Source organism: Pleurodeles waltl, chromosome 6, assembly GCF_031143425.1.
Source record: "Pleurodeles waltl isolate 20211129_DDA chromosome 6, aPleWal1.hap1.20221129, whole genome shotgun sequence".
NCBI classification, from domain to species: domain Eukaryota; kingdom Metazoa; phylum Chordata; class Amphibia; order Caudata; family Salamandridae; genus Pleurodeles; species Pleurodeles waltl.
The window spans coordinates 1,494,476,007-1,494,490,641 of NC_090445.1; positions in this window are offsets into that span (position 1 = coordinate 1,494,476,007).

Consider the following 14,635-nt stretch of genomic DNA (forward strand, 5'->3'; position numbering starts at 1 on the left):
CATCCTTACGCAGGGACATTTTCATAGAACACCAGCTGTTTTATTATAAAAACACTTCTCTGTCCCTTACATGTTAGAGGGAGATTCCAGCCAGAGAACCAGGACTATATGCTGACTGCCGAATGCTTCGCTACAGCTGTTTTGCGGACTTCAGACCCTTGCTCAGGTATGGGGGATGATGTCTTCCCAGGGGAACCTAAGGGGCACAATTAGAGATTAACATGCTGTGCTCTATCATAGCCTAGGTAGGAATTAGTCTGTTGACTTTAGTGACAATATGGTAGCATTATTTTTATGTTTTACTCTTCTTGACACAATTTTAATCTTGTCAAGCTGTATCGTCCTGGTAATTGTAGTCCACGCTTTGCTATCTAAGATGTAGTCGCTTTATTAAAGCATTATTGAAAAATATACTGCCTTTGTTTGTCATTGTGTATGTGAGACTAATGTAACTGAGAGAAACGGATGAGACCTGAGTGACCACGGCTTCCAAGAGAAAACAGTTATGTCACCTGCTCGTTTGCCCAATCATCCCTGCCCTTGGGTAGAGATGAGGCACTGCTCGTTAGCCGGAGCAGAGCCCGGATTGGAGCGACAGGTGTCACCTGTAGTGGGTTAGACTCAGTCTCCCACACTGCAGGCAATTCTGCCACTTGGAATCCAGTAGTCTCATTAGAATAATGCTACATGGCGCCACCAACGTTTGGTTAGGCTCTAATTTTTGGGTCCACTATATACTCAGTACTCTATATACAGAGACGACCGTGGTATTGAGGATTTCCTCCTTGGTTAAGTAGGTCATCCTGTCTGATGCTGGAGGTTGTTCAAGCTTGAACTCTAAAGGGATAATCCCCATTTGACGTGCCTTCTCTGAACAGAATCATAATCTATTATGGCGAATTAACAACAGGTTCCAATTGCAGTAAATATGAGACAACTCCTGACTGCACATTTATTGGCAAATGGCCTAACAGCCCAGGGGGGTCCGGTCACATTTGTTTTTGACCCAGATGCAGCTTATAGAACTGAACTTTTTCCTTCTTGGGTCACATTTCCAGCAGTTGATGGGAACACAAACACATTTTTATCACTATACACTTGCAAACATACCTGGACAATACAGTGCATATGCATATTTAGAAATACAATTATCTTATCAAGAACATAATAATTGACTTGATGGCGCCCTACACCACATGATTTTACCAGTTAGGTTAGGTCCTCTAAGTAAGAAAGGTCCTACCTGGCCTTTATTGGCCACCTATACACCTCACCCTGCAATGGCAAATTTAGCAGTAGCCGAGGTTCGTAGCTTATATACTGCGCTGACAGCAATATACAGACGATTAGTACAGTTTGTAATGCAAACATTGAATACAAACCCAGCACGTGCTTCTCCAGTGCAACCACGTGCAGTGACGCCAGGTATTAACCCTGCAACCGTGCATTCAGTAATGGGTAAAGTACCTGCCATACGAAAGGAAACTCCATTTCGGTTAGCTCAAAAAATAGATGCACTGGAAGTGGTATTTCCCCATACGGGACCTCAGGATAAACATAGAATTCTAATGATGTGCTTGCCATTTGGGATGGTCCCCACAGTAGATAACTGTAATACCTGGGGCATGGTATTCGCCGCGCTCTATACTACCGCACACAGTACGCTGACACTTGCCAATTTATCGGAAGTGTTGAAACAAATTCAAGATGAATACGGGGCTGGCCTTTGTGGAAAGGTAGCCTCTTTCTAGCCTTGTTACCCCCACTTTTGGCCTGTTTGTGAGTATATGTCAGGGTGTTTTTACTGTCTCGCTGGGATCCTGCTAGCCAGAACCCCAGTGCTCATAGTGAAAACCCTATTTGTCAGTGTGTTTTATATGTCTCACTGGGATCGTGCTAACCAGGGCCCCAGTGTTCATAGTTTGTGGCCTGAATATGTCCCCTGTGTGGTGCCTAACTGTGTCACTGAGGCTCTGCTAATCAGAACCTCAGTGCTTATGCTCTCTCTGCTTTTAAAATTGTCACTGCAGGTCATACTACCATTTCTAACAATTCTGATTGACACACTGGAACACCCTTATAATTCCCTAGTATATGGTGCCTAGGTACCCAGGGTATTGGGGTTCCAGTAGATCCCTATGGGCTGCAGCATTTCTTTTGACACCCATAGGGAGCTCAGACAATTCTTACACAGGACGTCCACGTTATTTCACAGCCATTTTACACTGCACTTAAGTAACTTATAAGTCACCTATATGTCTAACCCTCACTTAGTGAAGGTTAGGTGCAAAGTTACTAAGTGTGAGGGAACCCTGGCACTAGCCAAGGTGCCCCCACATTGTTCAGGGCAATTCCCCTGGACTTTGTGAGTGCGGGGACACCTTTACACGTGTGCACTGAATATAGGTCAATACCTATATGTAGCTTCACAATGGTAACTCCGAGTATGGCCATGTAACATGTCTAAGATCATGGAATTGTCCGCCCATGCCAAATCTGGTATTGGGGTGCCAAACCCATGCATCCCCGGGGCTCCAGCATGGATCCCGGGTACTGCCAAACTAGCTCTCTGGGGTTTTCACTGCAGCTACCGCTGCTGCCAACCCACAGACCAGCTTCTGCCCTCCAGGGGTCTGGGCAGCCCAGTCCCTTGAAGGCAAGGCAAAGGATTTCCTCTGAGAGAGGGTGTCATACCCTCTCCCTTTGGAACTAGATGTTAAGGGCCTGAGAGGAGTAGCCTCTCCTGGCCTCTGGGAATGCTTGAAGGGCACAGATGGTGCCCTCCTTGCATAAACCAGTCTACACCAGTTCAGAGATCCCCCTGCCCCTGCTCTGGGGCAGAACTGGACAAAGGAAAGTGGAGTGACCACTCCCCTGTCCATCACCACCCCAAGGGTGATGCCCAGAGCTCCTCCAGTGTGTCCCAGACCTCAGCCATCTTGAATGCATAGGTGTGAGGGCACAATGGAGGCCTCTGAGTGGCCAGTGCCAGCAGGTGACGTCGGAGACCCCTCCTGATAGGTGCTTACCTGGTTAGGTGGCCAATCCTGCTCTGAGGGCTATTTAGGGTCTCTCATGTGGGTTTCTATTCATATATCAAATGCAAGAGCTCACCAGAGTTCCTCTGCATCTCTCTCTTCGACTTCTGCCAAGGATCGAATGCTGACTGCTCCAGGATGCCGGCAAAACCGCAACAAAGTAGCAAGATGACTACCAACAACATTGTAGCGCTTAATCCTGCCGGCTTTCTCAACTGTTTCCTGGTGGTGCATGCTCTTAGGGCTGTCTGCCTTCACCCTGCACTGGAAGCCAAGAAGAAATCTCCTATGGGTCGACGGAATCTTCCTCCTGCTAACACAGGCACCAAACTTCTGCTTCACCGGTCATCTGGGTTCCCTCTCATCTCAACGAGCCTGGTCCCTGGAACACAGGAGCTAGATCCAAGTGACCCGACAGTCCAGTGGTCCTTCTGTCAAATTTGGTGGAGCTAAGTCATTGCAGCGCCACGCCAGACGGTAATCCTGTGTACTGTGTGAACTGCAGCTGCTAGGGCTTCTGTGCACTTTTTCAAAGTCCCCAGCACTCCTTCCTGCAATGCTCAACTCGCTGTGTTGACCACCGACTTTGTGGGACCCTCCTTTGTAGTGTTGAGACAACCACTATGCTCAGATTTCTTGAATGCCTCTTCAAGTGCTCCTGCAGATGCTGCCTGCTTCTGCATGGGCTCTCTGTATTGCTGAGCACCCCATCTGTCTCTTCCTCCATGGGGCGACTTCCTGGTCCTTCCTGGGCCTGGGCAGCATCCATTTTCTTGAACTCCAACCTTTCAAGCTAGCAAGGCTTGTTTGTGGACTTTCTGTGCGGAAACAACTCTGCATCCTCGAGTTCCTGGCATCTTCTGCTGTTGCAGAATCCTAAGCTTCTTCCACCCAGAGGCAGCCATTTTGCACCTTCATCCAGGGTTTAGTGGGCTTCTGCCCCCCCCGGACACTTGCGTGACTCTTGGACTTGGTCCCCTTCTTTTGCAGGTCCTCAGATCTAGGAATCCATCTTCTGTGCTTTGCAGTCAGTTGTTGTCTTTGCAGCATCTCCTATCACAACTTGAGTGTGTTTCTTGGGAAGCAGGGTAGCTTTACTGCTACTTTTCAGGGTCTTGGGGTGGGGTATCTTGGACACCCTTAGTGTTTTCTAACACTCCCAGTGACCCTCTACAAACTACACTAGGCCTGGGGTCCCTAAGTGGTTCACATTCCACTTTCTTAGTATATGGTTTGTGTTGCCCCTAGGCCTATTGTATCCTATTGTATTCTACAGTGTTTGCACTACTTTTCTAACTGTTTACTTACCTGATTTTGGTTTGTGTGTATATTTTGTGTATTTTACTTACCTCCTAAGGGAGTATATCCTCTGAAATATTTCTGACACATTGTCACTTGAACTCCGACCTTTGCAGCTAGCAAGGCTTGTTTGTGGACTTTATGCGTGGAAACAACTCTGCAACCTCCAGCACGTCATGGGACATCTTCTGTGCAAAGGAGAAGTTCCTGGCATCGTCCATTGTTGCAGAATCTTCAGCTTCTTCCACCCAGAGACAGCCATTTTGCACCTTCATCTGGGGTTTAGTGGGCTTCTGTCCCCCCCCGGACACTTGCGTGACTCTTGGACTTGGTCCTCTTCCTTTGCAGGTCCTCAGGTCCAGGAATCCATCTTCAGTGCTTTGCAGTCAGTTGCTGTCTTTGCAGAATCCCCAATCTCGACTTTACTGTCTTACTGGGGTAGTAGGGTAACTTTGGGCCAGATGTAGAAGCATTTTGCATTGTGCAAACTGCGAAAATCGCAGTTTGTGCCATGCAAAATGCCGTTTGCGATGCACATTCACAATTTGCGAGTTGGTACCGACTCGCAAATTGTGAATGCTACTCGCAAATAGAAAGGGGGTTCCCTTCCTATTTGCGACTCGCATCGCTATGCTAAATTGATTTGTGACCGCGAATGCGGTCGCAAAGCAATTCGCAGTTACCACCAGTGTCACACTGGTGGTAACCAATTCGCAAAAGGGAATGTTGCCAAAAAGGGGTTTTCAGAGCAGGCAGTGGTCCAATGGACCACTGCCTACTTTGAAAAACCGAAAAACCAAATGGTTTCGTTATTTTTTTTATTTTGCTACTTGTTTTCCTCTAAGGAAAATGGGCTGCAAAATAAAAATAAAAAACTGCTTTATTTAAAAAGCAGTCACAGACATGGAGGTATGCTGTCTTCAGCAGGCCACCATCCCTGTGAGTGCAGGGAATCACTATGGGGTCGAAAAATCTGACCCACCTCATCAATATTAATGAGGTGGGTCTTTGCGACCCCATAGCGACTCGCAGAAGGTGTCTGAGACACCATTCTGCATATGGTTTAGCAACTCGGAAATTGCGTGTCGCACCGAGTCGCGATTTCCGAGTCGCAAAATCTAATTTTGCTACATCTGGCCCTTTACTCCTACTCTTCAGGGTCTTGGGGTGGGGTATCTTGGACACTCTTAGTGTTTTCTTACGCTCCCAGTGACCCTCTACACACTACATTAGGCCTGGGGTCCATTGGTGGTTCGCATTCCAGTTTTGGAGTATATGGTTTGTGTTGCCCCTAGGCCTATTGTCTTCTTTTGCATTCTACTGTGTTCTACAGTATTTGCACTACTTTGCTAACTGTTTACTTACCTGATTTTGGTTTGTGTGTATATTTTGTGTATTTTACTTACCTCCTAAGGGAGTATATCCTCTGAGGTATTTCTGAACCATTGTCACTAAAATAAAGTACCTTTATTTTTAGTAACTCTGAGTATTTTGATTCTTATGATATAGTGCTATGAGAAATAACTGGTATAGTAGGAGCTTTGTGTGGCTCCTAGTTCATCCTAAGCTGCTCTGCTATAGCTTCCACTATCAGCCTAAGCTGCTAGATCACTACTAATCTCCTAATAAGGGATAATTGGACCTGGCACAAGGTGTAAGTACCATCAGGTACCCACTATAAGCCAGGCCAGCCTCCTACACCCCTGCCCTTGATTTGGGGATGCAATTAATGGGCAATTTTGTCACCGTATTCTCCATTATTTTAAGCAATCTTAAAGGGGAAGAGTCACACTAGCGGTGTGCATGCGGCTCAGTGATGTTCCTCAACAGGATCAGGAACGCGAGCTGCCCAAGATTCTCGCAGAGACCTTTCTAGTATTTGTCGGGATAGTCTAGGGGCCAGACCAACTAAACAACAATTTCGGGGCAAATCTAAATTTTTCCAAGCAAGCTCCTGAAGGCAAAAGAAATGCTGCGATAAAAAACAACAAACTCCTAAAAAAGAAAGGGGAGAATCTCTGTGTATGCGACCCCGCAGAATAGATATAATCTCCTAAATAGAGATAATATAAAAACGCCTGATAGAGATCAATATACTGATACACGCCAATCTCGTTCCTTTCAGGACTCATTGGAAAAACGCAGAGAGAGAGGTGGGCAATCAGAGTGAAGAACAGAGTACGTGAAACTGAGACAGGAATCACAACGCTCTTCAGAGGTTTCTGTAAAAGAGGAAGAGAAACCTCAACAAAAACACCAATTTAAAAAGAAAAAAGTGGCAGCAGTTGCAATACGACATGCCACTCAAAAAGAGGGTCCTCTTGAAGAACAGGAAGTGGCCACTAGCGCTGCTAGACAGAGCGGCAGAGGTCACAATAGTTCTCTGGAGTCTTCTAGAGCAGCTGGAGGTGAAAGCAACTGATGACTTTCTACAAGTAGAAACTGCGGACATGTGAGACTCCATGCCTGATAGGGTGTATAAAGTAACATTACAGCTAGAACACACAACAGACACAATATTTTGGGATTGTGTGGTAAATATATATGATATCTTATTGGCCGAACAAGATTGGCCTCCTGAATTTGTCCGTACCTGCCCATATGGGGAAGAGGTTATTAAACCTTCGTTCTCGCCTCTTGCTCCAGAGGAACTCACTGAACCCTATGCTATCAATTGGGCATAGGCGCAGGCATCTGCATTATATCGCAACTATGTAGGATGGGATAAAGAATCCCCCTACCTGTAATACCTATTAAAAATTAACATTAACTTCAACTTCAGTATCCAATAAAAAATTATGCGAAAGCACCAGTGAGAGAAATCGTCACACAACTAGAGTACCAGGGCGTATTTGTACCCAGTGTCTTCCCAATGAACAATCCTCTATTCCCTGCAGCTAAACCAGACCATTCATAGAGAATAGTCTTAGGCTACAGATACTTAAACAGTCATAAAAGCACATATGCTATACAAAACTCACATAGCACATCACTAATGAACAACATAGTGCGCAAAAAATACAAAACAACACTGGACATTTCCAATGTTTTTTTCTGCCAGAATATAGCACCTTAGAGTAGAGACTTATCAAGTTCAGTGCACTAGGTTTCCAGAATTTTTTTTGACGTTTAACTCAGGGGTACAAGAACAGTCCAGGATGTTTGCAGCTCGTGTGACTGTAATTTTAGACAACATTGACCCTGAAGCTTTGTCCTATGTAGATGATATCTGTGTTACGGATAAAGAAATACTATATCATTTAAGACGGGTAGCCCACCTTGTTGTGGGATTTGCTGAATTTGGCTACAAATTCAACTTAAAAAAGACAAAAATAGCCTTCCTCAGCGTCCTATTTATAGGATATGAGCTACAGAGTGAAGGAAAGAGCCTAGCGCCACAATTCTTAGAAAAGTGCGCACAATTACAGCCTTCAAATACAATTAAAAAACTCCAATCTCTATTGGATTTCGTAAAGTTTGTCAGAACTTACATTCCAGATTATGCTTCATGCATAAAACCCTTATATGACTTAATACATCCTGACTTTTCAAGCAAATTGTGGACAGTCGAACACACCCTCATTCTCAGAGATCTGCAGACAGACATGCTTACAGCACAACATCTACACACAAGGGACAACAAAACATATTTGGTCATCAGAGTAATTGCTGGTGCCATCGGTTTCATTTAATGAGGGTGAGACCATCCTGACAGCATACCAATCACATTTATACTCTGCAGCAGAACAACGCTTTGCTCCCACTGAGAAAATTCTCACTGCTGTTTCAGATGGCTGTCATTAATGAAAGACTTCTAGCCCAGGGTAAACGCATTATTATTGTTTCTTCCATACCAGCCCTAGAGGCTGTCACAAAAGCCAGCATTCCAAACGCAAAAGCATTACATCCATGTTGGATCCAACGGGCCACATCTTTGACAGCCACTGATGTAGGTTACATTTTTTGCCCAAAATTGCAAAGTCAAGAATTTTTACAATACGAACTAGAATACCCATTTCCAGCAAACACACTGCCTATTGAACAATATCATAGTCATGTTCAAGATGGCTCTGCACAACTTGCAATTAGCACCAAGCATCAACACGCCGCTGCTTGGCAGTCGTAAGTGGCTACATGGAGGATAATAAATTATGTCCCCTACATACCTTTAGGCAAACACTAGGTGATTGCATAGCACAACTGGCAGAGCTGAAAGCTCTGGTGATTGCACTGAAACATACGGATCCTGCACAGCATACACTGATTGTTTGTGATTTGTACTATTGTGTCCAGTCCTTCAATGAATACCTGCATTATTGGTGCCTGAATGGGTTCAGAGATTCTGAAGGCAACACCATTAAACACAGATTACTGTAGGGGAAGTAGCGGATCTGAAGGAAACGCTACCCTAAGTCCATGTTGTACATACACTTGAACACCAGCGCGTCGGAATACATATGGCTGGGAATACACTGGCGGATGAAGCCGCAAAGTCAGCAGTTGCTACGGCCACTGTTGCTGCAGTAACCAGCTCAAAAGCGAAACCAGATGCAGACATATGGGCTGCCGTGACAGCTACGGCTTATGGTATGCCCTATCCAAAAGCATTTCCTTCTAATTATGCCTACCGAATGGGAGGCTGCCTAAACGCTGAAGTTAAGATACCAGACGTAGGGTTTTGAGAAATTCTCAATAAAGATATAAGACCACAGTTGATTAAAGCAGTGCATGAGGGTGCAGCATGTGCCATGATGGTGTGGTAGCTACAATATCATTGCTACAAGCCTGTTTTTGGTGGCCAGACCTATACAAGGAGGTCAAGCAGTATGTCCTCTGTTGTGACATCTGCCATCAAATCAAAGTTTCTACTGCTAAACACCCACCGAAGACACCCCTCCTAATTTCTAACAAACCATTACAATGTGTGTACCTCGACTGTTGCTGTCCCCTGACACCGAATAGTGCATACAAATATATCCTAGTCGCTGTTGACTGCTGCTCCAGATTTCTATGGATGTGGCCACAACGCTCTGCTGATGCTCGGACTGCTATTTCAGTTTGGCGATTCTTTATCGGTACATATGCAGTTGCGGCTGTCCACTTGGACCAGGGCCCTGCTTTCACTTCAAGGGCTTTCAGAGACTCCATGGCTTCATTGGGGGTCCAACTCCAGTACTCATCTCTATTTAATCCCGAAGGAAATAGTGTTGTGGATCGATTAAACAGTGATTTAAAGTAATCCTTAACTTAACAGCCAGAGTCTTAGGTACAGGTCGTAGTTGGCCTAATTACCTGTATGGAGTCTAGAGAGCACTTAACGATCTGCCTAGAAGGTCCCTGGGGGGGTCGTACTTCATATGAGTGCCTGTTTGGAACTCAAATGAATGTTCCAGATCTGGATGATCCTGGTGTAGAGGCGGCAGAAACACCTTTGGCATAAATGAACGTGTCACTGTCTTACAGGAATTACAACAGTTCAGTGATGACAACTCTTCTTCCAGTACTGCCTCAATTAGAATTAAGGATGTACCTGTAATGCCTACAGGCTGGATTCCTAAAGTTGGGGATCTAGTACTTGAAAAGGTTGCTGTGAAAAAGGAATTTGGTCCTTCCTATTGTGCACCAGTCCCCGTCTTGGGAATACACCATACCAGAACTTTCATTCTACCACCGGTGGCAGGTGCCGAAGAAAATCATTTTGTCTCTATCGACAATGTCAAACTACACCATGTGGCCGATCCTGCAAAGCCGACCAAAGAGAACAGCCAGTAGTTCCCGAATCCCTCTCGCTACTGGTCAAGAAGTTCATCTACAAGTTGTAAGCAGCAACACTGACACCTCTCCGGGCTTGGGGAAGGTGGAAAATGATTTTGCATTAGTTCTACTGACATCAAATAATACGGAAATTACTGATCGATTTGACACAACTTTGACACAGACGGATGGTGCTATTTATTTGGTGCCACCACGAGAAACACCAAATCCACTAAGAAACATGGCTCCAGTCTTTTCATAAACTGCTTCTGGATATTTTGCCGACATCAATGATGACTTTTCAGACTCATTCGCCTCTTTGGCACCTGAACTGTCAAAACCACGTAAGCTGATAAATTGGCGTAAAGTACCTTACTTCATTCTTCCATGGAACTATCTGTGGCTTTCTTTGAATTTACTGACTTTCCTGCTTTGGATTGGGTTTGTCATAACTTCCTTTTTGTTAATACATGGTCATTTTCTTCCTGAAAAATCAGCAGTTGAACAGGTGGATGAAGTCCAAAAAACACATTTTTCTTCTCACAAGGTCCACAGCGATTTCTCTTTTGTGAACATTCCCGCTATACCAATCCCTGATTTGATATTTGATATATAAGGCCCTATGGAGCTCATTCAAATACCATATGGGTTTAAACTTTCAATGAATGATATAATAATACCCGGGGTTGTTTCTGATGATTGGGATGTGAAAACAGTTGATCCTATGATGACTGAATTGCAGTATTATGCCGTATTTGAAAATGAGGATGTTTATCAATCTAGAAAAAATTAGGGTGATATGTTTTGCTATAATTATTATGGGCACCATTTCATCCACAGAGCAAGCAGCCCAAGGACTGTTTTAATTATACGCAATGGGAACATAGTCCGACTCCACCACAAGGGAGTTCTAAAACGTATTCTGAAAAGTTTACATATATTTGTGGGCACAATGTAAAAATTGATGAGTCATATTATTTTAAATTGCCACAAACACAAAATGTATGCATTTTATTAACAAATACGAAATTCATTTATTTGGATTCCTTTGTTTCCCGGTTGACTAAAGAAGGCTATGAATATTGGTTAACCACTTCGCTGCCAGGCCTTTTCCCCCTCCTGTGCCAGGCCTTTTTTTGCCTATTTGGGGCAGTTCGCGCTTAGGCCCTCATAACTTTTTGTCCACATAAGCTAACCAAGCCAAATTTGCGTCCTTTTTTTCCAACATCCTAGGGATTCTAAAGGTACCCAGACTTTGTGGGTTCCCCTGAAGGAGGCCAAGAAATTGGCCAAAATACAGTGAAAATTTTGTTTTTTTCAACAAAATTGGAAAAAGGGGCTGCAGAAGAAGGCTTGTGTTTTTTCCCCTGAAAATGGCATCAACAAAGGGTTTGCGGTGCTAAACTCAGCAGCTTCCCAGCTTTCAGCAACAGGCAGACTTGAATCCGAAAACCCAATTTTTTAACACAATTTGGGCATTTTACTGGGGCATACCCCATTTGTGCAATTTTTTGTGCTTTCAGCCTCCTTCCAGTCAGTGACCGGAATGGTCATGAAACCAATGCTGGATCCCAGAAACCTAAACATTTCTGAAAAGTAGACAAAATTCTGAATTCAGCAAGGGGTCATTTGTGTAGATCCTACAAGGGTTTCCTACAGAAAATAACAACTGAAAAAGAAAAATATTGAAATTGAGGTGAAAAAAACATCAATTTTTCACTACTTTTTACTCTGTAACTTTTCCCTGCAATGTCAGATTATCGAAAGCAATATACCGTTACGTCTGCTGGACTCCTCTGGTTGCGGGGATATATAGGGTTTGTAGGTTCATCAAGAACCCGAGGAACCCAGAGCCAATAAATGAGCTGCACCCTGCAGTGCGTTTTCATTCTATACCGGGTATACAGTAATTCATTTGCTGAAATATAAGGAGTAAAAAATAGCTATCAAGAAAACCTTTGCATTTCCAAAAAGGGCACAAGATAAGGTGTTGAGGAGCAGTGGTTATTTGCACATCTCTGAATTCCGGGGTGACCATAGTAGCACGTGAATTACATGGAATTTCTCAAATAGATGTCTTTTTTACACACACCCCTATATTTGGAAGGAATAAATGTAGAGAAAGACAAGGGGCAATAACACTTGTTTTGCTATTCTATGTTCCCCCAAGTCTCCCGATAAAAATGATACCTCACTTGTTTGGGTAGGCCTAGCGCCCGCGACAGGATATGCCCCAAAACACAACGTGGACACATCACAGAAAACAGAGCTGTTTTTAGCAAAGTGACTACCTGTAGATTTTGGCCTCTAGCTCAGCCGCCACCTAGGGAAACCTACCAAACCTGTGCATTTCTGAAAACTAGAGACCTAGGGGAATCCAAGGAGGGGTGACTTGTGTGGCTCGGACCAGGTTCTGTTACCCAGAATCCTTTGCAAACCTCAAAATTTGGCTAAAAAAACACATGTTCCTCACATTTCTGTGGCAGAAAGTTCTGGAATCTGAGAGGAGCGACAAATTTCCTTCCACCCAGCATTCCCCCACGTCTCCCGATAAAAATGATACCTCAATTGTGTGGGTAGGCCTAGCGCCCGCGACAGGATATGCCCCAAAACACAACCTGGACACATCACAGAAAACAGAGCTGTTTTTAGCAAAGTGACTACCTGTAGATTTTGGCCTCTAGCTCAGCCGCCACCTAGGGAAACCTACCAAACCTGTGCATTTCTGTAAACTAGAGACCTAGGGGAATCCAAGGAGGGGTGACTTGTGTGGCTCGGACCAGGTTCGGTTACCCAGAATCCTTTGCAAACCTCAAAATTTGGCTAAAAAAACACATGTTACTCACATTTCTGTGGCAGAAAGTTCTGGAATCTGAGAGGAGCCACAAATTTCCTTCCACCTAGCGTTCCCCCACGTCTCCCGATAAAAATGATACCTCACTTGTGTGGGTAGGCCTAGCGCCCGCGACAGGATATGCCCCAAAACACAACGTGGACATATCACAGAAAACAGAGCTGTTTTTAGCAAAGTGACTACCTGTAGATTTTGGCCTCTAGCTCAGCCGCCACCTACGGAAACCTACCAAACCTGGGCATTTCTGAAAACTAGAGACCTAGGGGGATCCAAGGAGGGGTGACTTGCGGGGCTCGGACCAGGTTCTGTTACCCAGAATCCTTTGCAAACCTCAAAATTTGGCTAAAAAAACACATGTTCCTCACATTTCTGTGGCAGAAAGTTCTGGAATCTGAGAAGAGCCACAAATTTCCTTCCACCCAGCGTTCCCCCACGTCTCCTGATAAAAATGATACCTCACTTGTGTGGGTAGGCCTAGCGCCCGCGACAGGATATGCCCCAAAACACAACGTGGACATATCACAGAAAACAGAGCTGTTTTTAGCAAAGTGACTACCTGTAGATTTTGGCCTCTAGCTCAGCCGCCACCTAGGGAAACCTACCAAACCTATGCATTTCTGAAAACTAGAGACCTAGGGGAATCCAAGGAGGGGTGACTTGTGTGGCTCGGACCAGGTTCGGTTACCCAGAATCCTTTGCAAACCTCAAAATTTGGCTAAAAAACACATGTTCCTCACATTTCGGTGGCAGAAAGTTCTGGAATCTGAGAGGAGCCACAAATTTCCTTCCACCCAGCGTTCCACCACGTCTCCCGATAAAAATGATACCTCACTTCTGTGGGTAGGCCTAGCGCCCGCGACAGGATATGCCCAAAACACAACGTGGACATATCACAGAAAACAGAGCTGTTTTTAGCAAAGTGACTACCTGTAGATTTTGGCCTCTAGCTCAGCCGCCACCTAGGGAAACCTACCAAACCTGTGCATTTCTGAAAACTAGAGATCTAGGGGAATCCAAGGAGGGGTGACTTGCGGGGCTCGGACCAGGTTCTGTTACCCAGAATCCTTTGCAAACCTCAAAATTTGGCTAAAAAAACACATGTCCCTCACATTTCTGTGGCAGAAAGTTCTTTAATCTGAAAGGAGCTACAAATTTCTTTCCACCCAGCGTTCCCCCAAGTCTCCCGATAAAAATGATACCTCACTTGCGTGGGTAGGCCTAGCGCCGGCGACAGGAAACACCCCAAAGCGCAACGTGGACACATCCTAAATTTTGGAAAAAAACAGAGGTGTTTTTTGCGAAGTGCCTACCTGTAGATTTTGGCCTCTAGCTCAGCCGGCACCTAGGGAAACCTACCAAACCTGTGCATTTCTGAAAACTAGAGACCTAGGGGAATCCAAGGAGGGGTGACTTGCGGGGCTCGGACCAGGTTCTGTTACCCAGAATCCTTTGCAAACCTCGAAATTTGGCTAAAAAAAACACATGTCCCTCACATTTCTGTGGCAGAAAGTTCTGGAATCTGAGAGGAGCTACAAATTTCCTTCCACCCAGCGTTCCCCCAAGTCTCCTGATAAAAATGATACCTCACTTGCGTGGGTAGGCCTAGCGCCGGCGACAGGAAACACCCCAAAGCGCAACGTGGACACATCCTAAATTTTGGAAAAAAACAGAGGTGTTTTTTGCGAAGTGC